Source organism: Lathamus discolor, chromosome W, assembly GCF_037157495.1.
Source record: "Lathamus discolor isolate bLatDis1 chromosome W, bLatDis1.hap1, whole genome shotgun sequence".
In the NCBI taxonomy this organism is placed as follows: Eukaryota; Metazoa; Chordata; class Aves; order Psittaciformes; family Psittacidae; genus Lathamus; species Lathamus discolor.
The window spans coordinates 15,174,162-15,196,720 of NC_088908.1; positions in this window are offsets into that span (position 1 = coordinate 15,174,162).

A 22,559-nucleotide genomic window follows, 5' to 3' on the forward strand; every position below is an offset into this window, starting at 1 on the left:
TAAATAATCCCTGATGCTGATAATACAGGACTTATATTCCTCTGAAGAACAGAACTAATAAACTGCCTTTTTTTTTCAAGTAAAGCTTGTTCAGGTGGTTAAACCTTATTCCAGGTGCTATTCCAAGAAATGGCAGTATTTTAAACTCCAAAAATTTTAGTCTGCAGGACAAGAAAAGTCTTATTTGAAGCTTGCATAGAGCTGTTTTTTTCATTGTGTACAAACTTTCCCCACCCCCAAAATAACACTTAACCATTTTGAAGAAAACCTTGAGCCAGGTTTTACAACTGACCCCATGTGAAAATGCTGATGCAATTGCAGTGTTAAAAATGAGCTAATATTTAATGCAAAAATGACAATTTTGTGACACATGTAATGAGTGGATGAGGTTGTCAGACCGGTCTTGTGATGTGATGGATGCTGATCATGCTGGAACATGATCAAGCAGGAGATTTTTTGCAAGGCTCTTCTGCTGTTTTAGCCCAGGCTAAACATTCCTGCTCTACTCTCTCTGTTGCTGCTCAGCAGAGAGTGGGCACAGAGATGTTGGAATCAATTGGTCTTTCAGGCAGGAAAAGAAGTGACAGCAATGTGTGTTGCAGAGTTGCAAAGCTCAATGTGTGCTGAAGATGATCAGTGGGAACTTTCTGGACTGTCTCTTCTGCTGTTTCAGCAGAGTGCAAACGTAAGTGCTATATTCTGCTACTGCTCACAAAGAGCAAGCACAGGAGATGTATTATTCAACTGGACTTTCAGGTAGGAAAGTGAGAGGTGACAGCAATGTGTGTTTCAGAGTTGCGAATCTCAATGTGTGCTGAAGATGCCCAGCAGGAGTTTCCATGCTGGCCCTTCGGCTGTGGGATTAGAGTCCAAGCGCTCGTCCACACCTGTCACAAGTCCTCTCGAAACGAGAGAGCGCACCAGAAACGTTGGATTCAAATGCACTTTTAGGAGATAAAGTGAGGAGTGACAGCAATGTTTGTGTCACAGTTTAAAGCTCACTGTGTGCAAAACATGATCAAGCAGGAGATTTTTTTCAAGGCTCTTCTGCTGTTTTAGGCAGGTCTAAAAATTCCTGCTCTACTCTCTCTGTTGCTGCTCAGCAGAGAGCGGGCACAGAGATGGTGGATTCAGCTGGTCTTTCAGGCAAAAAGGGAGGAGTGACAGCAATGTGTGTTGCAGAGTTGCAAAGCTCGCTGTGCGCTGAAGATGATCAGTGGGAACTTTCTGGACTGTCTCTTCTGCTCTTTTAGCATTGGCTAAAGGTTCCTGCTCTACTCTGCTTCTGCCCAGCAGAGAAAGGGCACAGAGATTTTGGATTCAATTGGACTTTGAGGTAGGAAAGTGCGGAGCGAGAGCAATATATGTGTCACAGTTGCAAAGCTGACTGCGTGCTGAAGATGCCCTGCCGGAGCTTTCACTCCGGGCTCTTCGGCTGTGGGAGCAGAGGCCAAGAGATCGTGTTCACCTGTCACTGCTGCTGTTCAAACGAGAGAGGGCGGGAGAGACCATGGATTCAAACGGATTATTAGGAGATGAAGTGAGGAGTGACAGCAATGTGTGTTTCAGAGTTGCAAAGCTCACTGTGCGCTGAAGATGATCTGCAAGGACTTTCCCTCCCTGCCCTTCGGAACTGGGAGCGGATTCCAAGCGCTCGTGCTCACCTGCCTCTGCTGCACTGGAAACGAGAGTGGAGACCAGAAACGCTGGATTCAAATGCACTTTTAGGAGCTACAATGAGGAGTGACAACAGTGTGTGTGTCAAAGTTGTAAAGCTCAGTGTGTTGAAGAAGCACAAGAGCAGCCTTCAGCCTGTCTCTTCCACTGCCTTACAGATTGCAGACATTCCTGCTCACTCTGCTGCTCAGCAGAGTGCTGGCAACGGAGTTCTTGGATTGAAATGGTCTTTTAGGAGAAAGAGTGAAGAGTGACAGCAATGTTTGTGTCACAGTTTAAAGCTCACTGTGTGCTAAACATGATCAGGAGGAGCTTTTTTGCAAGGGTCTTCTGCTGTTTTAGCCCAGTCTAAACATTCCTGCTCTACTCTCTCTGATGCTGCTCAGCAGAGAGTGGGCACAGAGATGTTGGAATCAATTGGTCTTCCAGGCAGGAGAAGGAGGAGTTACAGCAATGTGTTTTGCAGAGTTGCAAAGCTCACTGTGTGCTGAAGATGCCCTGCAGGAGTTTCCCTGCTGGCCCTTCGTCTGTGGTATTAGAGTCCAAGCGCTGCTCCTCCCCTGTCACACCTCCTCTCCAAACGAGAGAGCGCACCAGAAACTTTGGATTCAAATGCACTTTTAGGAGATAAAGTGAGGAGTGACAGCAATGTTTGTGTCACAGTTTAAAGCTCACTGTGTGCAAAACATGATCAAGCAGGAGATTTTTTTCAAGGCTCTTCTGCTGTTTTAGGCAGGTCTAAAAATTCCTGCTCTACTCTCTCTGTTGCTGCTCAGCAGAGAGCGGGCACAGAGATGGTGGATTCAGCTGGTCTTTCAGGCAAAAAGGGAGGAGTGACAGCAATGTGTGTTGCAGAGTTGCAAAGCTCGCTGTGCGCTGAAGATGATCAGTGGGAACTTTCTGGACTGTCTCTTCTGCTCTTTTAGCATTGGCTAAAGGTTCCTGCTCTACTCTGCTTCTGCCCAGCAGAGAAAGGGCACAGAGATTTTGGATTCAATTGGACTTTGAGGTAGGAAAGTGCGGAGCGAGAGCAATATATGTGTCACAGTTGCAAAGCTGACTGCGTGCTGAAGATGCCCTGCCGGAGCTTTCACTCCGGGCTCTTTGGCTGTGGGAGCAGAGGCCAAGAGATCGTGTTCACCTGTCACTGCTGCTGTTCAAACGAGAGAGGGCGGGAGAGACCATGGATTCAAACGGATTATTAGGAGATGAAGTGAGGAGTGACAGCAATGTGTGTTTCAGAGTTGCAAAGCTCACTGTGCGCTGAAGATGATCTGCAAGGACTTTCCCTCCCTGCCCTTCGGAACTGGGAGCGGATTCCAAGCGCTCGTGCTCACCTTCCTCTGCTGCTCTTGAAACGAGAGTGGAGACCAGAAACGCTGGATTCAAATGCACTTTTAGGAGCTACAATGAGGAGTGACAACAGTGTGTGTGTCACAGTTGTAAAGCTCAGTGTGTTGAAGAAGCACAAGAGCAGCCTTCAGGCCTGTCTCTTCCACTGCCTTACAGATTGCAGACATTCCTGCTCACTCTGCTGCTCAGCAGAGTGCTGGCAACGGAGTTCTTGTATTGAAATGGTCTTTTAGGAGAAAGAGTGAAGAGTGACAGCAATGTTTGTGTCACAGTTTAAAGCTCACTGTGTGCTAAACATGATCAGGAGGAGCTTTTTTGCAAGGCTCTTCTGCTGTTTTAGCCCAGTCTAAACATTCCTGCTCTCTGTTGCTGCTCAGCAGAGAGTGGGCACAGAGATGTTGGAATCAATTGGTCTTCCAGGCAAGAAAAGGAGGAGTTACAGCAATGTGTGTTGCAGAATTGCAAAGCTCACTGTGTGCTGAAGATGCCCTGCAGGAGTTTCCCTGCTGGCCCTTCGTCTGTGGGATTAGAGTCCAAGCGCTGCTCCTCCACTGTCACAACTCCTCTCGAAACGAGAGAGCGCACCAGAAACTTTGGATTCAAATGCACTTTTAGGAGATAAAGTGAGGAGTGACAGCAATGTTTGTGTCACAGTTTAAAGCTCACTGTGTGCAAAACATGATCAAGCAGGAGATTTTTTTCAAGGCTCTTCTGCTGTTTTAGGCAGGTCTAAAAATTCCTGCTCTACTCTCTCTGTTGCTGCTCAGCAGAGAGCGGGCACAGAGATGGTGGATTCAGCTGGTCTTTCAGGCAAAAAGGGAGGAGTGACAGCAATGTGTGTTGCAGAGTTGCAAAGCTCGCTGTGCGCTGAAGATGATCAGTGGGAACTTTCTGGACTGTCTCTTCTGCTCTTTTAGCATTGGCTAAAGGTTCCTGCTCTACTCTGCTTCTGCCCAGCAGAGAAAGGGCACAGAGATTTTGGATTCAATTGGACTTTGAGGTAGGAAAGTGCGGAGCGAGAGCAATATATGTGTCACAGTTGCAAAGCTGACTGCGTGCTGAAGATGCCCTGCCGGAGCTTTCACTCCGGGCTCTTCGGCTGTGGGAGCAGAGGCCAAGAGATCGTGTTCACCTGTCACTGCTGCTGTTCAAACGAGAGAGGGCGGGAGAGACCATGGATTCAAACGGATTATTAGGAGATGAAGTGAGGAGTGACAGCAATGTGTGTTTCAGAGTTGCAAAGCTCACTGTGCGCTGAAGATGATCTGCAAGGACTTTCCCTCCCTGCCCTTCGGAACTGGGAGCGGATTCCAAGCGCTCGTGCTCACCTGCCTCTGCTGCACTGGAAACGAGAGTGGAGACCAGAAACGCTGGATTCAAATGCACTTTTAGGAGCTACAATGAGGAGTGACAACAGTATGTGTGTCACAGTTGTAAAGCTCAGTGTGTTGAAGAAGCACAAGAGCAGCCTTCAGGCCTGTCTCTTCCACTGCCTTACAGATTGCAGACATTCCTGCTCACTCTGCTGCTCAGCAGAGTGCTGGCAACGGAGTTCTTGGATTGAAATGGTCTTTTAGGAGAAAGAGTGAAGAGTGACAGCAATGTTTGTGTCACAGTTTAAAGCTCACTGTGTGCTAAACATGATCAGGAGGAGCTTTTTTGCAAGGCTCTTCTGCTGTTTTAGCCCAGTCTAAACATTCCTGCTCTACTCTCTCTGATGCTGCTCAGCAGAGAGTGGGCACAGAGATGTTGGAATCAATTGGTCTTCCAGGCAGGAGAAGGAGGAGTTACAGCAATGTGTTTTGCAGAGTTGCAAAGCTCACTGTGTGCTGAAGATGCCCTGCAGGCGTTTCCCTGCTGGCCCTTCGTCTGTGGTATTAGAGTCCAAGCGCTGCTCCTCCCCTGTCACAACTCCTCTCGAAACGAGAGAGCGCACCAGAAACTTTGGATTCAAATGCACTTTTAGGAGATAAAGTGAGGAGTGACAGCAATGTTTGTGTCACAGTTTAAAGCTCACTGTGTGCAAAACATGATCAAGCAGGAGATTTTTTTCAAGGCTCTTCTGCTGTTTTAGGCAGGTTTAAAAATTCCTGCTCTAGTATCTCTGTTGCTGCTCAGCAGAGAGCGGGCACAGAGATGGTGGATTCAGCTGGTCTTTCAGGCAAAAAGGGAGGAGTGACAGCAATGTGTGTTGCAGAGTTGCAAAGCTCGCTGTGCGCTGAAGATGATCAGTGGGAACTTTCTGGACTGTCTCTTCTGCTCTTTTAGCATTGGCTAAAGGTTCCTGCTCTACTCTGCTTCTGCCCAGCAGAGAAAGGGCACAGAGTTTTGGATTCAATTGGACTTTGAGGTAGGAAAGTGCGGAGCGAGAGCAATATATGTGTCACAGTTGCAAAGCTGACTGCGTGCTGAAGATGCCCTGCCGGAGCTTTCACTCCGGGCTCTTCGGCTGTGGGAGCAGAGGCCAAGAGATCGTGTTCACCTGTCACTGCTGCTGTTCAAACGAGAGAGGGCGGGAGAGACCATGGATTCAAACGGATTATTAGGAGATGAAGTGAGGAGTGACAGCAATGTGTGTTTCAGAGTTGCAAAGCTCACTGTGTGCTGAAGATGATCTGCAAGGACTTTCCCTCCCTGCCCTTCGGAACTGGGAGCGGATTCCAAGCGCTCGTGCTCACCTGCCTCTGCTGCTCTTGAAACGAGAGTGGAGACCAGAAACGCTGGATTCAAATGCACTTTTAGGAGCTACAATGAGGAGTGACAACAGTGTGTGTGTCACAGTTGTAAAGCTCAGTGTGTTGAAGAAGCACAAGAGCAGCCTTCAGGCCTGTCTCTTCCACTGCCTTACAGATTGCAGACATTCCTGCTCACTCTGCTGCTCAGCAGAGTGCTGGCAACGGAGTTCTTGGATTGAAATGGTCTTTTAGGAGAAAGAGTGAAGAGTGACAGCAATGTTTGTGTCACAGTTTAAAGCTCACTGTGTGCTAAACATGATCAGGAGGAGCTTTTTTGCAAGGCTCTTCTGCTGTTTTAGCCCAGTCTAAACATTCCTGCTCTACTCTCTCTGTTGCTGCTCAGCAGAGAGTGGGCACAGAGATGTTGGAATCAATAGGTCTTCCAGGCAGGAAAAGGAGGAGTTACAGCAATGTGTTTTGCAGAGTTGCAAAGCTCATTGTGTGCTGAAGATGCCCTGCAGGAGTTTCCCTGCTGGCCCTACGTCTGTGGGATTAGAGTCCAAGCGCTGCTCCTCCCCTGTCACAACTCCTCTCCAAACGAGAGAGCGCACCAGAAACTTTGGATTCAAATGCACTTTTAGGAGATAAAGTGAGGAGTGACAGCAATGTTTGTGTCACAGTTTAAAGCTCACTGTGTGCAAAACATGATCAAGCAGGAGATTTTTTTCAAGGCTCTTCTGCTGTTTTAGGCAGGTTTAAAAATTCCTGCTCTAGTATCTCTGTTGCTGCTCAGCAGAGAGCGGGCACAGAGATGGTGGATTCAGCTGGTCTTTCAGGCAAAAAGGGAGGAGTGACAGCAATGTGTGTTGCAGAGTTGCAAAGCTCGCTGTGCGCTGAAGATGATCAGTGGGAACTTTCTGGACTGTCTCTTCTGCTCTTTTAGCATTGGCTAAAGGTTCCTGCTCTACTCTGCTTCTGCCCAGCAGAGAAAGGGCACAGAGATTTTGGATTCAATTGGACTTTGAGGTAGGAAAGTGCGGAGCGAGAGCAATATATGTGTCACAGTTGCAAAGCTGACTGCGTGCTGAAGATGCCCTGCCGGAGCTTTCACTCCGGGCTCTTCGGCTGTGGGAGCAGAGGCCAAGAGATCGTGTTCACCTGTCACTGCTGCTGTTCAAACGAGAGAGGGCGGGAGAGACCATGGATTCAAACGGATTATTAGGAGATGAAGTGAGGAGTGAAAGCAATGTGTGTTTCAGAGTTGCAAAGCTCACTGTGCGCTGAAGATGATCTGCAAGGACTTTCCCTCCCTGCCCTTCGGAACTGGGAGCGGATTCCAAGCGCTCGTGCTCACCTGCCTCTGCTGCACTGGAAACGAGAGTGGAGACCAGAAACGCTGGATTCAAATGCACTTTTAGGAGCTACAATGAGGAGTGACAACAGTGTGTGTGTCACAGTTGTAAAGCTCAGTGTGTTGAAGAAGCACAAGAGCAGCCTTCAGCCTGTCTCTTCCACTGCCTTACAGATTGCAGACATTCCTGCTCACTCTGCTGCTCAGCAGAGTGCTGGCAACGGAGTTCTTGTATTGAAATGGTCTTTTAGGAGAAAGAGTGAAGAGTGACAGCAATGTTTGTGTCACAGTTTAAAGCTCACTGTGTGCTAAACATGATCAGGAGGAGCTTTTTTGCAAGGCTCTTCTGCTGTTTTAGCCCAGTCTAAACATTCCTGCTCTCTGTTGCTGCTCAGCAGAGAGTGGGCACAGAGATGTTGGAATCAATTGGTCTTCCAGGCAAGAAAAGGAGGAGTTACAGCAATGTGTGTTGCAGAATTGCAAAGCTCACTGTGTGCTGAAGATGCCCTGCAGGAGTTTCCCTGCTGGCCCTTCGTCTGTGGGATTAGAGTCCAAGCGCTGCTCCTCCCCTGTCACAACTCCTCTCGAAACGAGAGAGCGCACCAGAAACTTTGGATTCAAATGCACTTTTAGGAGATAAAGTGAGGAGTGACAGCAATGTTTGTGTCACAGTTTAAAGCTCACTGTGTGCAAAACATGATCAAGCAGGAGATTTTTTTCAAGGCTCTTCTGCTGTTTTAGGCAGGTCTAAAAATTCCTGCTCTACTCTCTCTGTTGCTGCTCAGCAGAGAGCGGGCACAGAGATGGTGGATTCAGCTGGTCTTTCAGGCAAAAAGGGAGGAGTGACAGCAATGTGTGTTGCAGAGTTGCAAAGCTCGCTGTGCGCTGAAGATGATCAGTGGGAACTTTCTGGACTGTCTCTTCTGCTCTTTTAGCATTGGCTAAAGGTTCCTGCTCTACTCTGCTTCTGCCCAGCAGAGAAAGGGCACAGAGATTTTGGATTCAATTGGACTTTGAGGTAGGAAAGTGCGGAGCGAGAGCAATATATGTGTCACAGTTGCAAAGCTGACTGCGTGCTGAAGATGCCCTGCCGGAGCTTTCACTCCGGGCTCTTCGGCTGTGGGAGCAGAGGCCAAGAGATCGTGTTCACCTGTCACTGCTGCTGTTCAAACGAGAGAGGGCGGGAGAGACCATGGATTCAAACGGATTATTAGGAGATGAAGTGAGGAGTGACAGCAATGTGTGTTTCAGAGTTGCAAAGCTCACTGTGCGCTGAAGATGATCTGCAAGGACTTTCCCTCCCTGCCCTTCGGAACTGGGAGCGGATTCCAAGCGCTCGTGCTCACCTGCCTCTGCTGCACTGGAAACGAGAGTGGAGACCAGAAACGCTGGATTCAAATGCACTTTTAGGAGCTACAATGAGGAGTGACAACAGTATGTGTGTCACAGTTGTAAAGCTCAGTGTGTTGAAGAAGCACAAGAGCAGCCTTCAGGCCTGTCTCTTCCACTGCCTTACAGATTGCAGACATTCCTGCTCACTCTGCTGCTCAGCAGAGTGCTGGCAACGGAGTTCTTGGATTGAAATGGTCTTTTAGGAGAAAGAGTGAAGAGTGACAGCAATGTTTGTGTCACAGTTTAAAGCTCACTGTGTGCTAAACATGATCAGGAGGAGCTTTTTTGCAAGGCTCTTCTGCTGTTTTAGCCCAGTCTAAACATTCCTGCTCTACTCTCTCTGATGCTGCTCAGCAGAGAGTGGGCACAGAGATGTTGGAATCAATTGGTCTTCCAGGCAGGAGAAGGAGGAGTTACAGCAATGTGTTTTGCAGAGTTGCAAAGCTCACTGTGTGCTGAAGATGCCCTGCAGGCGTTTCCCTGCTGGCCCTTCGTCTGTGGGATTAGAGTCCAAGCGCTGCTCCTCCCCTGTCACAACTCCTCTCGAAACGAGAGAGCGCACCAGAAACTTTGGATTCAAATGCACTTTTAGGAGATAAAGTGAGGAGTGACAGCAATGTTTGTGTCACAGTTTAAAGCTCACTGTGTGCAAAACATGATCAAGCAGGAGATTTTTTTCAAGGCTCTTCTGCTGTTTTAGGCAGGTTTAAAAATTCCTGCTCTACTATCTCTGTTGCTGCTCAGCAGAGAGCGGGCACAGAGATGGTGGATTCAGCTGGTCTTTCAGGCAAAAAGGGAGGAGTGACAGCAATGTGTGTTGCAGAGTTGCAAAGCTCGCTGTGCGCTGAATCTGATCAGTGGGAACTTTCTGGACTGTCTCTTCTGCTCTTTTAGCATTGGCTAAAGGTTCCTGCTCTACTCTGCTTCTGCCCAGCAGAGAAAGGGCACAGAGATTTTGGATTCAATTGGACTTTGAGGTAGGAAAGTGCGGAGCGAGAGCAATATATGTGTCACAGTTGCAAAGCTGACTGCGTGCTGAAGATGCCCTGCCGGAGCTTTCACTCCGGGCTCTTCGGCTGTGGGAGCAGAGGCCAAGAGATCGTGTTCACCTGTCACTGCTGCTGTTCAAACGAGAGAGGGCGGGAGAGACCATGGATTCAAACGGATTATTAGGAGATGAAGTGAGGAGTGACAGCAATGTGTGTTTCAGAGTTGCAAAGCTCACTGTGTGCTGAAGATGATCTGCAAGGACTTTCCCTCCCTGCCCTTCGGAACTGGGAGCGGATTCCAAGCGCTCGTGCTCACCTGCCTCTGCTGCTCTTGAAACGAGAGTGGAGACCAGAAACGCTGGATTCAAATGCACTTTTAGGAGCTACAATGAGGAGTGACAACAGTGTGTGTGTCACAGTTGTAAAGCTCAGTGTGTTGAAGAAGCACAAGAGCAGCCTTCAGGCCTGGCTCTTCCACTGCCTTACAGATTGCAGACATTCCTGCTCACTCTGCTGCTCAGCAGAGTGCTGGCAACGGAGTTCTTGGATTGAAATGGTCTTTTAGGAGAAAGAGTGAAGAGTGACAGCAATGTTTGTGTCACAGTTTAAAGCTCACTGTGTGCTAAACATGATCAGGAGGAGCTTTTTTGCAAGGCTCTTCTGCTGTTTTAGCCCAGTCTAAACATTCCTGCTCTACTCTCTCTGTTGCTGCTCAGCAGAGAGTGGGCACAGAGATGTTGGAATCAATAGGTCTTCCAGGCAGGAAAAGGAGGAGTTACAGCAATGTGTTTTGCAGAGTTGCAAAGCTCATTGTGTGCTGAAGATGCCCTGCAGGAGTTTCCCTGCTGGCCCTTCGTCTGTGGGATTAGAGTCCAAGCGCTGCTCCTCCCCTGTCACAACTCCTCTCCAAACGAGAGAGCGCACCAGAAACTTTGGATTCAAATGCACTTTTAGGAGATAAAGTGAGGAGTGACAGCAATGTTTGTGTCACAGTTTAAAGCTCACTGTGTGCAAAACATGATCAAGCAGGAGATTTTTTTCAAGGCTCTTCTGCTGTTTTAGGCAGGTTTAAAAATTCCTGCTCTAGTATCTCTGTTGCTGCTCAGCAGAGAGCGGGCACAGAGATGGTGGATTCAGCTGGTCTTTCAGGCAAAAAGGGAGGAGTGACAGCAATGTGTGTTGCAGAGTTGCAAAGCTCGCTGTGCGCTGAAGATGATCAGTGGGAACTTTCTGGACTGTCTCTTCTGCTCTTTTAGCATTGGCTAAAGGTTCCTGCTCTACTCTGCTTCTGCCCAGCAGAGAAAGGGCACAGAGTTTTGGATTCAATTGGACTTTGAGGTAGGAAAGTGCGGAGCGAGAGCAATATATGTGTCACAGTTGCAAAGCTGACTGCGTGCTGAAGATGCCCTGCCGGAGCTTTCACTCCGGGCTCTTTGGCTGTGGGAGCAGAGGCCAAGAGATCGTGTTCACCTGTCACTGCTGCTGTTCAAACGAGAGAGGGCGGGAGAGACCATGGATTCAAACGGATTATTAGGAGATGAAGTGAGGAGTGACAGCAATGTGTGTTTCAGAGTTGCAAAGCTCACTGTGCGCTGAAGATGATCTGCAAGGACTTTCCCTCCCTGCCCTTCGGAACTGGGAGCGGATTCCAAGCGCTCGTGCTCACCTGCCTCTGCTGCTCTTGAAACGAGAGTGGAGACCAGAAACGCTGGATTCAAATGCACTTTTAGGAGCTACAATGAGGAGTGACAACAGTGTGTGTGTCACAGTTGTAAAGCTCAGTGTGTTGAAGAAGCACAAGAGCAGCCTTCAGGCCTGTCTCTTCCACTGCCTTACAGATTGCAGACATTCCTGCTCACTCTGCTGCTCAGCAGAGTGCTGGCAACGGAGTTCTTGGATTGAAATGGTCTTTTAGGAGAAAGAGTGAAGAGTGACAGCAATGTTTGTGTCACAGTTTAAAGCTCACTGTGTGCTAAACATGATCAGGAGGAGCTTTTTTGCAAGGCTCTTCTGCTGTTTTAGCCCAGTCTAAACATTCCTGCTCTACTCTCTCTGATGCTGCTCAGCAGAGAGTGGGCACAGAGATGTTGGAATCAATTGGTCTTCCAGGCAGGAAAAGGAGGAGTTACAGCAATGTGTTTTGCAGAGTTGCAAAGCTCATTGTGTGCTGAAGATGCCCTGCAGGAGTTTCCCTGCTGGCCCTTCGTCTGTGGGATTAGAGTCCAAGCGCTGCTCCTCCCCTGTCACAACTCCTCTCCAAACGAGAGAGCGCACCAGAAACTTTGGATTCAAATGCACTTTTAGGAGATAAAGTGAGGAGTGACAGCAATGTTTGTGTCACAGTTTAAAGCTCACTGTGTGCAAAACATGATCAAGCAGGAGATTTTTTTCAAGGCTCTTCTGCTGTTTTAGGCAGGTCTAAAAATTCCTGCTCTACTATCTCTGTTGCTGCTCAGCAGAGAGCGGGCACAGAGATGGTGGATTCAGCTGGTCTTTCAGGCAAAAAGGGAGGAGTGACAGCAATGTGTGTTGCAGAGTTGCAAAGCTCGCTGTGCGCTGAAGATGATCAGTGGGAACTTTCTGGACTGTCTCTTCTGCTCTTTTAGCATTGGCTAAAGGTTCCTGCTCTACTCTGCTTCTGCCCAGCAGAGAAAGGGCACAGAGTTTTGGATTCAATTGGACTTTGAGGTAGGAAAGTGCGGAGCGAGAGCAATATATGTGTCACAGTTGCAAAGCTGACTGCGTGCTGAAGATGCCCTGCCGGAGCTTTCACTCCGGGCTCTTTGGCTGTGGGAGCAGAGGCCAAGAGATCGTGTTCACCTGTCACTGCTGCTGTTCAAACGAGAGAGGGCGGGAGAGACCATGGATTCAAACGGATTATTAGGAGATGAAGTGAGGAGTGACAGCAATGTGTGTTTCAGAGTTGCAAAGCTCACTGTGCGCTGAAGATGATCTGCAAGGACTTTCCCTCCCTGCCCTTCGGAACTGGGAGCGGATTCCAAGCGCTCGTGCTCACCTGCCTCTGCTGCTCTTGAAACGAGAGTGGAGACCAGAAACGCTGGATTCAAATGCACTTTTAGGAGCTACAATGAGGAGTGACAACAGTGTGTGTGTCACAGTTGTAAAGCTCAGTGTGTTGAAGAAGCACAAGAGCAGCCTTCAGGCCTGTCTCTTCCACTGCCTTACAGATTGCAGACATTCCTGCTCACTCTGCTGCTCAGCAGAGTGCTGGCAACGGAGTTCTTGGATTGAAATGGTCTTTTAGGAGAAAGAGTGAAGAGTGACAGCAATGTTTGTGTCACAGTTTAAAGCTCACTGTGTGCTAAACATGATCAGGAGGAGCTTTTTTGCAAGGCTCTTCTGCTGTTTTAGCCCAGTCTAAACATTCCTGCTCTACTCTCTCTGATGCTGCTCAGCAGAGAGTGGGCACAGAGATGTTGGAATCAATTGGTCTTCCAGGCAGGAAAAGGAGGAGTTACAGCAATGTGTTTTGCAGAGTTGCAAAGCTCATTGTGTGCTGAAGATGCCCTGCAGGAGTTTCCCTGCTGGCCCTTCGTCTGTGGGATTAGAGTCCAAGCGCTGCTCCTCCCCTGTCACAACTCCTCTCCAAACGAGAGAGCGCACCAGAAACTTTGGATTCAAATGCACTTTTAGGAGATAAAGTGAGGAGTGACAGCAATGTTTGTGTCACAGTTTAAAGCTCACTGTGTGCAAAACATGATCAAGCAGGAGATTTTTTTCAAGGCTCTTCTGCTGTTTTAGGCAGGTCTAAAAATTCCTGCTCTACTCTCTCTGTTGCTGCTCAGCAGAGAGCGGGCACAGAGATGGTGGATTCAGCTGGTCTTTCAGGCAAAAAGGGAGGAGTGACAGCAATGTGTGTTGCAGAGTTGCAAAGCTCGCTGTGCGCTGAAGATGATCAGTGGGAACTTTCTGGACTGTCTCTTCTGCTCTTTTAGCATTGGCTAAAGGTTCCTGCTCTACTCTGCTTCTGCCCAGCAGAGAAAGGGCACAGAGTTTTGGATTCAATTGGACTTTGAGGTAGGAAAGTGCGGAGCGAGAGCAATATATGTGTCACAGTTGCAAAGCTGACTGCGTGCTGAAGATGCCCTGCCGGAGCTTTCACTCCGGGCTCTTCGGCTGTGGGAGCAGAGGCCAAGAGATCGTGTTCACCTGTCACTGCTGCTGTTCAAACGAGAGAGGGCGGGAGAGACCATGGATTCAAACGGATTATTAGGAGATGAAGTGAGGAGTGACAGCAATGTGTGTTTCAGAGTTGCAAAGCTCACTGTGCGCTGAAGATGATCTGCAAGGACTTTCCCTCCCTGCCCTTCGGAACTGGGAGCGGATTCCAAGCGCTCGTGCTCACCTGCCTCTGCTGCTCTTGAAACGAGAGTGGAGACCAGAAACGCTGGATTCAAATGCACTTTTAGGAGCTACAATGAGGAGTGACAACAGTGTGTGTGTCACAGTTGTAAAGCTCAGTGTGTTGAAGAAGCACAAGAGCAGCCTTCAGGCCTGTCTCTTCCACTGCCTTACAGATTGCAGACATTCCTGCTCACTCTGCTGCTCAGCAGAGTGCTGGCAACGGAGTTCTTGGATTGAAATGGTCTTTTAGGAGAAAGAGTGAAGAGTGACAGCAATGTTTGTGTCACAGTTTAAAGCTCACTGTGTGCTAAACATGATCAGGAGGAGCTTTTTTGCAAGGCTCTTCTGCTGTTTTAGCCCAGTCTAAACATTCCTGCTCTACTCTCTCTGTTGCTGCTCAGCAGAGAGTGGGCACAGAGATGTTGGAATCAATAGGTCTTCCAGGCAGGAAAAGGAGGAGTTACAGCAATGTGTTTTGCAGAGTTGCAAAGCTCATTGTGTGCTGAAGATGCCCTGCAGGAGTTTCCCTGCTGGCCCTTCGTCTGTGGGATTAGAGTCCAAGCGCTGCTCCTCCCCTGTCACAACTCCTCTCCAAACGAGAGAGCGCACCAGAAACTTTGGATTCAAATGCACTTTTAGGAGATAAAGTGAGGAGTGACAGCAATGTTTGTGTCACAGTTTAAAGCTCACTGTGTGCAAAACATGATCAAGCAGGAGATTTTTTTCAAGGCTCTTCTGCTGTTTTAGGCAGGTTTAAAAATTCCTGCTCTAGTATCTCTGTTGCTGCTCAGCAGAGAGCGGGCACAGAGATGGTGGATTCAGCTGGTCTTTCAGGCAAAAAGGGAGGAGTGACAGCAATGTGTGTTACAGAGTTGCAAAGCTCGCTGTGCGCTGAAGATGATCAGTGGGAACTTTCTGGACTGTCTCTTCTGCTCTTTTAGCATTGGCTAAAGGTTCCTGCTCTACTCTGCTTCTGCCCAGCAGAGAAAGGGCACAGAGTTTTGGATTCAATTGGACTTTGAGGTAGGAAAGTGCGGAGCGAGAGCAATATATGTGTCACAGTTGCAAAGCTGACTGCGTGCTGAAGATGCCCTGCCGGAGCTTTCACTCCGGGCTCTTCGGCTGTGGGAGCAGAGGCCAAGAGATCGTGTTCACCTGTCACTGCTGCTGTTCAAACGAGAGAGGGCGGGAGAGACCATGGATTCAAACGGATTATTAGGAGATGAAGTGAGGAGTGACAGCAATGTGTGTTTCAGAGTTGCAAAGCTCACTGTGCGCTGAAGATGATCTGCAAGGACTTTCCCTCCCTGCCCTTCGGAACTGGGAGCGGATTCCAAGCGCTCGTGCTCACCTGCCTCTGCTGCTCTTGAAACGAGAGTGGAGACCAGAAACGCTGGATTCAAATGCACTTTTAGGAGCTACAATGAGGAGTGACAACAGTGTGTGTGTCACAGTTGTAAAGCTCAGTGTGTTGAAGAAGCACAAGAGCAGCCTTCAGGCCTGTCTCTTCCACTGCCTTACAGATTGCAGACATTCCTGCTCACTCTGCTGCTCAGCAGAGTGCTGGCAACGGAGTTCTTGGATTGAAATGGTCTTTTAGGAGAAAGAGTGAAGAGTGACAGCAATGTTTGTGTCACAGTTTAAAGCTCACTGTGTGCTAAACATGATCAGGAGGAGCTTTTTTGCAAGGCTCTTCTGCTGTTTTAGCCCAGTCTAAACATTCCTGCTCTACTCTCTCTGATGCTGCTCAGCAGAGAGTGGGCACAGAGATGTTGGAATCAATTGGTCTTCCAGGCAGGAAAAGGAGGAGTTACAGCAATGTGTGTTGCAGAATTGCAAAGCTCACTGTGTGCTGAAGATGCCCTGCAGGAGTTTCCCTGCTGGCCCTTCGTCTGTGGGATTAGAGTCCAAGCGCTGCTCCTCCCCTGTCACAACTCCTCTCGAAACGAGAGAGCGCACCAGAAACTTTGGATTCAAATGCACTTTTAGGAGATAAAGTGAGGAGTGACAGCAATGTTTGTGTCACAGTTTAAAGCTCACTGTGTGCAAAACATGATCAAGCAGGAGATTTTTTTCAAGGCTCTTCTGCTGTTTTAGGCAGGTCTAAAAATTCCTGCTCTACTCTCTCTGTTGCTGCTCAGCAGAGAGCGGGCACAGAGATGGTGGATTCAGCTGGTCTTTCAGGCAAAAAGGGAGGAGTGACAGCAATGTGTGTTGCAGAGTTGCAAAGCTCGCTGTGCGCTGAAGATGATCAGTGGGAACTTTCTGGACTGTCTCTTCTGCTCTTTTAGCATTGGCTAAAGGTTCCTGCTCTACTCTGCTTCTGCCCAGCAGAGAAAGGGCACAGAGATTTTGGATTCAATTGGACTTTGAGGTAGGAAAGTGCGGAGCGAGAGCAATATATGTGTCACAGTTGCAAAGCTGACTGCGTGCTGAAGATGCCCTGCCGGAGCTTTCACTCCGGGCTCTTCGGCTGTGGGAGCAGAGGCCAAGAGATCGTGTTCACCTGTCACTGCTGCTGTTCAAACGAGAGAGGGCGGGAGAGACCATGGATTCAAACGGATTATTAGGAGATGAAGTGAGGAGTGACAGCAATGTGTGTTTCAGAGTTGCAAAGCTCACTGTGCGCTGAAGATGATCTGCAAGGACTTTCCCTCCCTGCCCTTCGGAACTGGGAGCGGATTCCAAGCGCTCGTGCTCACCTGCCTCTGCTGCACTGGAAACGAGAGTGGAGACCAGAAACGCTGGATTCAAATGCACTTTTAGGAGCTACAATGAGGAGTGACAACAGTGTGTGTGTCAAAGTTGTAAAGCTCAGTGTGTTGAAGAAGCACAAGAGCAGCCTTCAGCCTGTCTCTTCCACTGCCTTACAGATTGCAGACATTCCTGCTCACTCTGCTGCTCAGCAGAGTGCTGGCAACGGAGTTCTTGGATTGAAATGGTCTTTTAGGAGAAAGAGTGAAGAGTGACAGCAATGTTTGTGTCACAGTTTAAAGCTCACTGTGTGCTAAACATGATCAGGAGGAGCTTTTTTGCAAGGCTCTTCTGCTGTTTTAGCCCAGTCTAAACATTCCTGCTCTACTCTCTCTGATGCTGCTCAGCAGAGAGTGGGCACAGAGATGTTGGAATCAATTGGTCTTCCAGGCAGGAGAAGGAGGAGTTACAGCAATGTGTTTTGCAGAGTTGCAAAGCTCACTGTGTGCTGAAGATGCCCTGCAGGAGTTTCCCTGCTGGCCCTTCGTCTGTGGGATTAGAGTCCAAGCGCTGCTCCTCCCCTGTCACAACTCCTCTCGAAACGAGAGAGCGCACAAGAAACTTTGGATTCAAATGCACTTTTAGGAGATAAAGTGAGGAGTGACAGCAATGTTTGTGTCACAGTTTAAAGCTCACTGTGTGCAAAACATGATCAAGCAGGAGATTTTTTTCAAGGCTCTTCTGCTGTTTTAGGCAGGTCTAAAAATTCCTGCTCTACTATCTCTGTTGCTGCACAGCAGAGAGCGGGCACAGAGATGGTGGATTCAGCTGGTCTTTCAGGCAAAAAGGGAGGAGTGACAGCAATGTGTGTTGCAGAGTTGCAAAGCTCGCTGTGCGCTGAAGATGATCAGTGGGAACTTTCTGGACTGTCTCTTCTGCTCTTTTAGCATTGGCTAAAGGTTCCTGCTCTACTCTGCTTCTGCCCAGCAGAGAAAGGGCACAGAGTTTTGGATTCAATTGGACTTTGAGGTAGGAAAGTGCGGAGCGAGAGCAATATATGTGTCACAGTTGCAAAGCTGACTGCGTGCTGAAGATGCCCTGCCGGAGCTTTCACTCCGGGCTCTTCGGCTGTGGGAGCAGAGGCCAAGAGATCGTGTTCACCTGTCACTGCTGCTGTTCAAACGAGAGAGGGCGGGAGAGACCATGGATTCAAACGGATTATTAGGAGATGAAGTGAGGAGTGACAGCAATGTGTGTTTCAGAGTTGCAAAGCTCACTGTGCGCTGAAGATGATCTGCAAGGACTTTCCCTCCCTGCCCTTCGGAACTGGGAGCGGATTCCAAGCGCTCGTGCTCACCTGCCTCTGCTGCTCTTGAAACGAGAGTGGAGACCAGAAACGCTGGATTCAAATGCACTTTTAGGAGCTACAATGAGGAGTGACAACAGTGTGTGTGTCACAGTTGTAAAGCTCAGTGTGTTGAAGAAGCACAAGAGCAGCCTTCAGGCCTGTCTCTTCCACTGCCTTACAGATTGCAGACATTCCTGCTCACTCTGCTGCTCAGCAGAGTGCTGGCAACGGAGTTCTTGGATTGAAATGGTCTTTTAGGAGAAAGAGTGAAGAGTGACAGCAATGTTTGTGTCACAGTTTAAAGCTCACTGTGTGCTAAACATGATCAGGAGGAGCTTTTTTGCAAGGCTCTTCTGCTGTTTTAGCCCAGTCTAAACATTCCTGCTCTACTCTCTCTGTTGCTGCTCAGCAGAGAGTGGGCACAGAGATGTTGGAATCAATTGGTCTTCCAGGCAGGAGAAGGAGGAGTTACAGCAATGTGTTTTGCAGAGTTGCAAAGCTCACTGTGTGCTGAAGATGCCCTGCAGGAGTTTCCCTGCTGGCCCTTCGTCTGTGGGATTAGAGTCCAAGCGCTGCTCCTCCCCTGTCACAACTCCTCTCGAAACGAGAGAGCGCACAAGAAACTTTGGATTCAAATGCACTTTTAGGAGATAAAGTGAGGAGTGACAGCAATGTTTGTGTCACAGTTTAAAGCTCACTGTGTGCAAAACATGATCAAGCAGGAGATTTTTTTCAAGGCTCTTCTGCTGTTTTAGGCAGGTCTAAAAATTCCTGCTCTACTATCTCTGTTGCTGCACAGCAGAGAGCGGGCACAGAGATGGTGGATTCAGCTGGTCTTTCAGGCAAAAAGGGAGGAGTGACAGCAATGTGTGTTGCAGAGTTGCAAAGCTCGCTGTGCGCTGAAGATGATCAGTGGGAACTTTCTGGACTGTCTCTTCTGCTCTTTTAGCATTGGCTAAAGGTTCCTGCTCTACTCTGCTTCTGCCCAGCAGAGAAAGGGCACAGAGTTTTGGATTCAATTGGACTTTGAGGTAGGAAAGTGCGGAGCGAGAGCAATATATGTGTCACAGTTGCAAAGCTGACTGCGTGCTGAAGATGCCCTGCCGGAGCTTTCACTCCGGGCTCTTCGGCTGTGGGAGCAGAGGCCAAGAGATCGTGTTCACCTGTCACTGCTGCTGTTCAAACGAGAGAGGGCGGGAGAGACCATGGATTCAAACGGATTATTAGGAGATGAAGTGAGGAGTGACAGCAATGTGTGTTTCAGAGTTGCAAAGCTCACTGTGCGCTGAAGATGATCTGCAAGGACTTTCCCTCCCTGCCCTTCGGAACTGGGAGCGGATTCCAAGCGCTCGTGCTCACCTGCCTCTGCTGCTCTTGAAACGAGAGTGGAGACCAGAAACGCTGGATTCAAATGCACTTTTAGGAGCTACAATGAGGAGTGACAACAGTGTGTGTGTCACAGTTGTAAAGCTCAGTGTGTTGAAGAAGCACAAGAGCAGCCTTCAGGCCTGTCTCTTCCACTGCCTTACAGATTGCAGACATTCCTGCTCACTCTGCTGCTCAGCAGAGTGCTGGCAACGGAGTTCTTGGATTGAAATGGTCTTTTAGGAGAAAGAGTGAAGAGTGACAGCAATGTTTGTGTCACAGTTTAAAGCTCACTGTGTGCTAAACATGATCAGGAGGAGCTTTTTTGCAAGGCTCTTCTGCTGTTTTAGCCCAGTCTAAACATTCCTGCTCTACTCTCTCTGTTGCTGCTCAGCAGAGAGTGGGCACAGAGATGTTGGAATCAATAGGTCTTCCAGGCAGGAAAAGGAGGAGTTACAGCAATGTGTTTTGCAGAGTTGCAAAGCTCATTGTGTGCTGAAGATGCCCTGCAGGAGTTTCCCTGCTGGCCCTTCGTCTGTGGGATTAGAGTCCAAGCGCTGCTCCTCCCCTGTCACAACTCCTCTCCAAACGAGAGAGCGCACCAGAAACTTTGGATTCAAATGCACTTTTAGGAGATAAAGTGAGGAGTGACAGCAATGTTTGTGTCACAGTTTAAAGCTCACTGTGTGCAAAACATGATCAAGCAGGAGATTTTTTTCAAGGCTCTTCTGCTGTTTTAGGCAGGTCTAAAAATTCCTGCTCTACTCTCTCTGTTGCTGCTCAGCAGAGAGCGGGCACAGAGATGGTGGATTCAGCTGGTCTTTCAGGCAAAAAGGGAGGAGTGACAGCAATGTGTGTTGCAGAGTTGCAAAGCTCGCTGTGCGCTGAAGATGATCAGTGGGAACTTTCTGGACTGTCTCTTCTGCTCTTTTAGCATTGGCTAAAGGTTCCTGCTCTACTCTGCTTCTGCCCAGCAGAGAAAGGGCACAGAGTTTTGGATTCAATTGGACTTTGAGGTAGGAAAGTGCGGAGCGAGAGCAATATATGTGTCACAGTTGCAAAGCTGACTGCGTGCTGAAGATGCCCTGCCGGAGCTTTCACTCCGGGCTCTTCGGCTGTGGGAGCAGAGGCCAAGAGATCGTGTTCACCTGTCACTGCTGCTGTTCAAACGAGAGAGGGCGGGAGAGACCATGGATTCAAACGGATTATTAGGAGATGAAGTGAGGAGTGACAGCAATGTGTGTTTCAGAGTTGCAAAGCTCACTGTGCGCTGAAGATGATCTGCAAGGACTTTCCCTCCCTGCCCTTCGGAACTGGGAGCGGATTCCAAGCGCTCGTGCTCACCTGCCTCTGCTGCTCTTGAAACGAGAGTGGAGACCAGAAACGCTGGATTCAAATGCACTTTTAGGAGCTACAATGAGGAGTGACAACAGTGTGTGTGTCACAGTTGTAAAGCTCAGTGTGTTGAAGAAGCACAAGAGCAGCCTTCAGGCCTGTCTCTTCCACTGCCTTACAGATTGCAGACATTCCTGCTCACTCTGCTGCTCAGCAGAGTGCTGGCAACGGAGTTCTTGGATTGAAATGGTCTTTTAGGAGAAAGAGTGAAGAGTGACAGCAATGTTTGTGTCACAGTTTAAAGCTCACTGTGTGCTAAACATGATCAGGAGGAGCTTTTTTGCAAGGCTCTTCTGCTGTTTTAGCCCAGTCTAAACATTCCTGCTCTACTCTCTCTGATGCTGCTCAGCAGAGAGTGGGCACAGAGATGTTGGAATCAATTGGTCTTCCAGGCAGGAAAAGGAGGAGTTACAGCAATGTGTTTTGCAGAGTTGCAAAGCTCATTGTGTGCTGAAGATGCCCTGCAGGCGTTTCCCTGCTGGCCCTTCGTCTGTGGGATTAGAGTCCAAGCGCTGCTCCTCCCCTGTCACAACTCCTCTCCAAACGAGAGAGCGCACCAGAAACTTTGGATTCAAATGCACTTTTAGGAGATAAAGTGAGGAGTGACAGCAATGTTTGTGTCACAGTTTAAAGCTCACTGTGTGCAAAACATGATCAAGCAGGAGATTTTTTTCAAGGCTCTTCTGCTGTTTTAGGCAGGTCTAAAAATTCCTGCTCTACTATCTCTGTTGCTGCTCAGCAGAGAGCGGGCACAGAGATGGTGGATTCAGCTGGTCTTTCAGGCAAAAAGGGAGGAGTGACAGCAATGTGTGTTGCAGAGTTGCAAAGCTCGCTGTGCGCTGAAGATGATCAGTGGGAACTTTCTGGACTGTCTCTTCTGCTCTTTTAGCATTGGCTAAAGGTTCCTGCTCTACTCTGCTTCTGCCCAGCAGAGAAAGGGCACAGAGATTTTGGATTCAATTGGACTTTGAGGTAGGAAAGTGCGGAGCGAGAGCAATATATGTGTCACAGTTGCAAAGCTGACTGCGTGCTGAAGATGCCCTGCCGGAGCTTTCACTCCGGGCTCTTCGGCTGTGGGAGCAGAGGCCAAGAGATCGTGTTCACCTGTCACTGCTGCTGTTCAAACGAGAGAGGGCGGGAGAGACCATGGATTCAAACGGATTATTAGGAGATGAAGTGAGGAGTGACAGCAATGTGTGTTTCAGAGTTGCAAAGCTCACTGTGCGCTGAAGATGATCTGCAAGGACTTTCCCTCCCTGCCCTTCGGAACTGGGAGCGGATTCCAAGCGCTCGTGCTCACCTGCCTCTGCTGCTCTTGAAACGAGAGTGGAGACCAGAAACGCTGGATTCAAATGCACTTTTAGGAGCTACAATGAGGAGTGACAACAGTGTGTGTGTCACAGTTGTAAAGCTCAGTGTGTTGAAGAAGCACAAGAGCAGCCTTCAGGCCTGTCTCTTCCACTGCCTTACAGATTGCAGACATTCCTGCTCACTCTGCTGCTCAGCAGAGTGCTGGCAACGGAGTTCTTGGATTGAAATGGTCTTTTAGGAGAAAGAGTGAAGAGTGACAGCAATGTTTGTGTCACAGTTTAAAGCTCACTGTGTGCTAAACATGATCAGGAGGAGCTTTTTTGCAAGGCTCTTCTGCTGTTTTAGCCCAGTCTAAACATTCCTGCTCTACTCTCTCTGATGCTGCTCAGCAGAGAGTGGGCACAGAGATGTTGGAATCAATTGGTCTTCCAGGCAGGAGAAGGAGGAGTTACAGCAATGTGTTTTGCAGAGTTGCAAAGCTCACTGTGTGCTGAAGATGCCCTGCAGGAGTTTCCCTGCTGGCCCTTCGTCTGTGGTATTAGAGTCCAAGCGCTGCTCCTCCCCTGTCACAACTCCTCTCCAAACGAGAGAGCGCACCAGAAACTTTGGATTCAAATGCACTTTTAGGAGATAAAGTGAGGAGT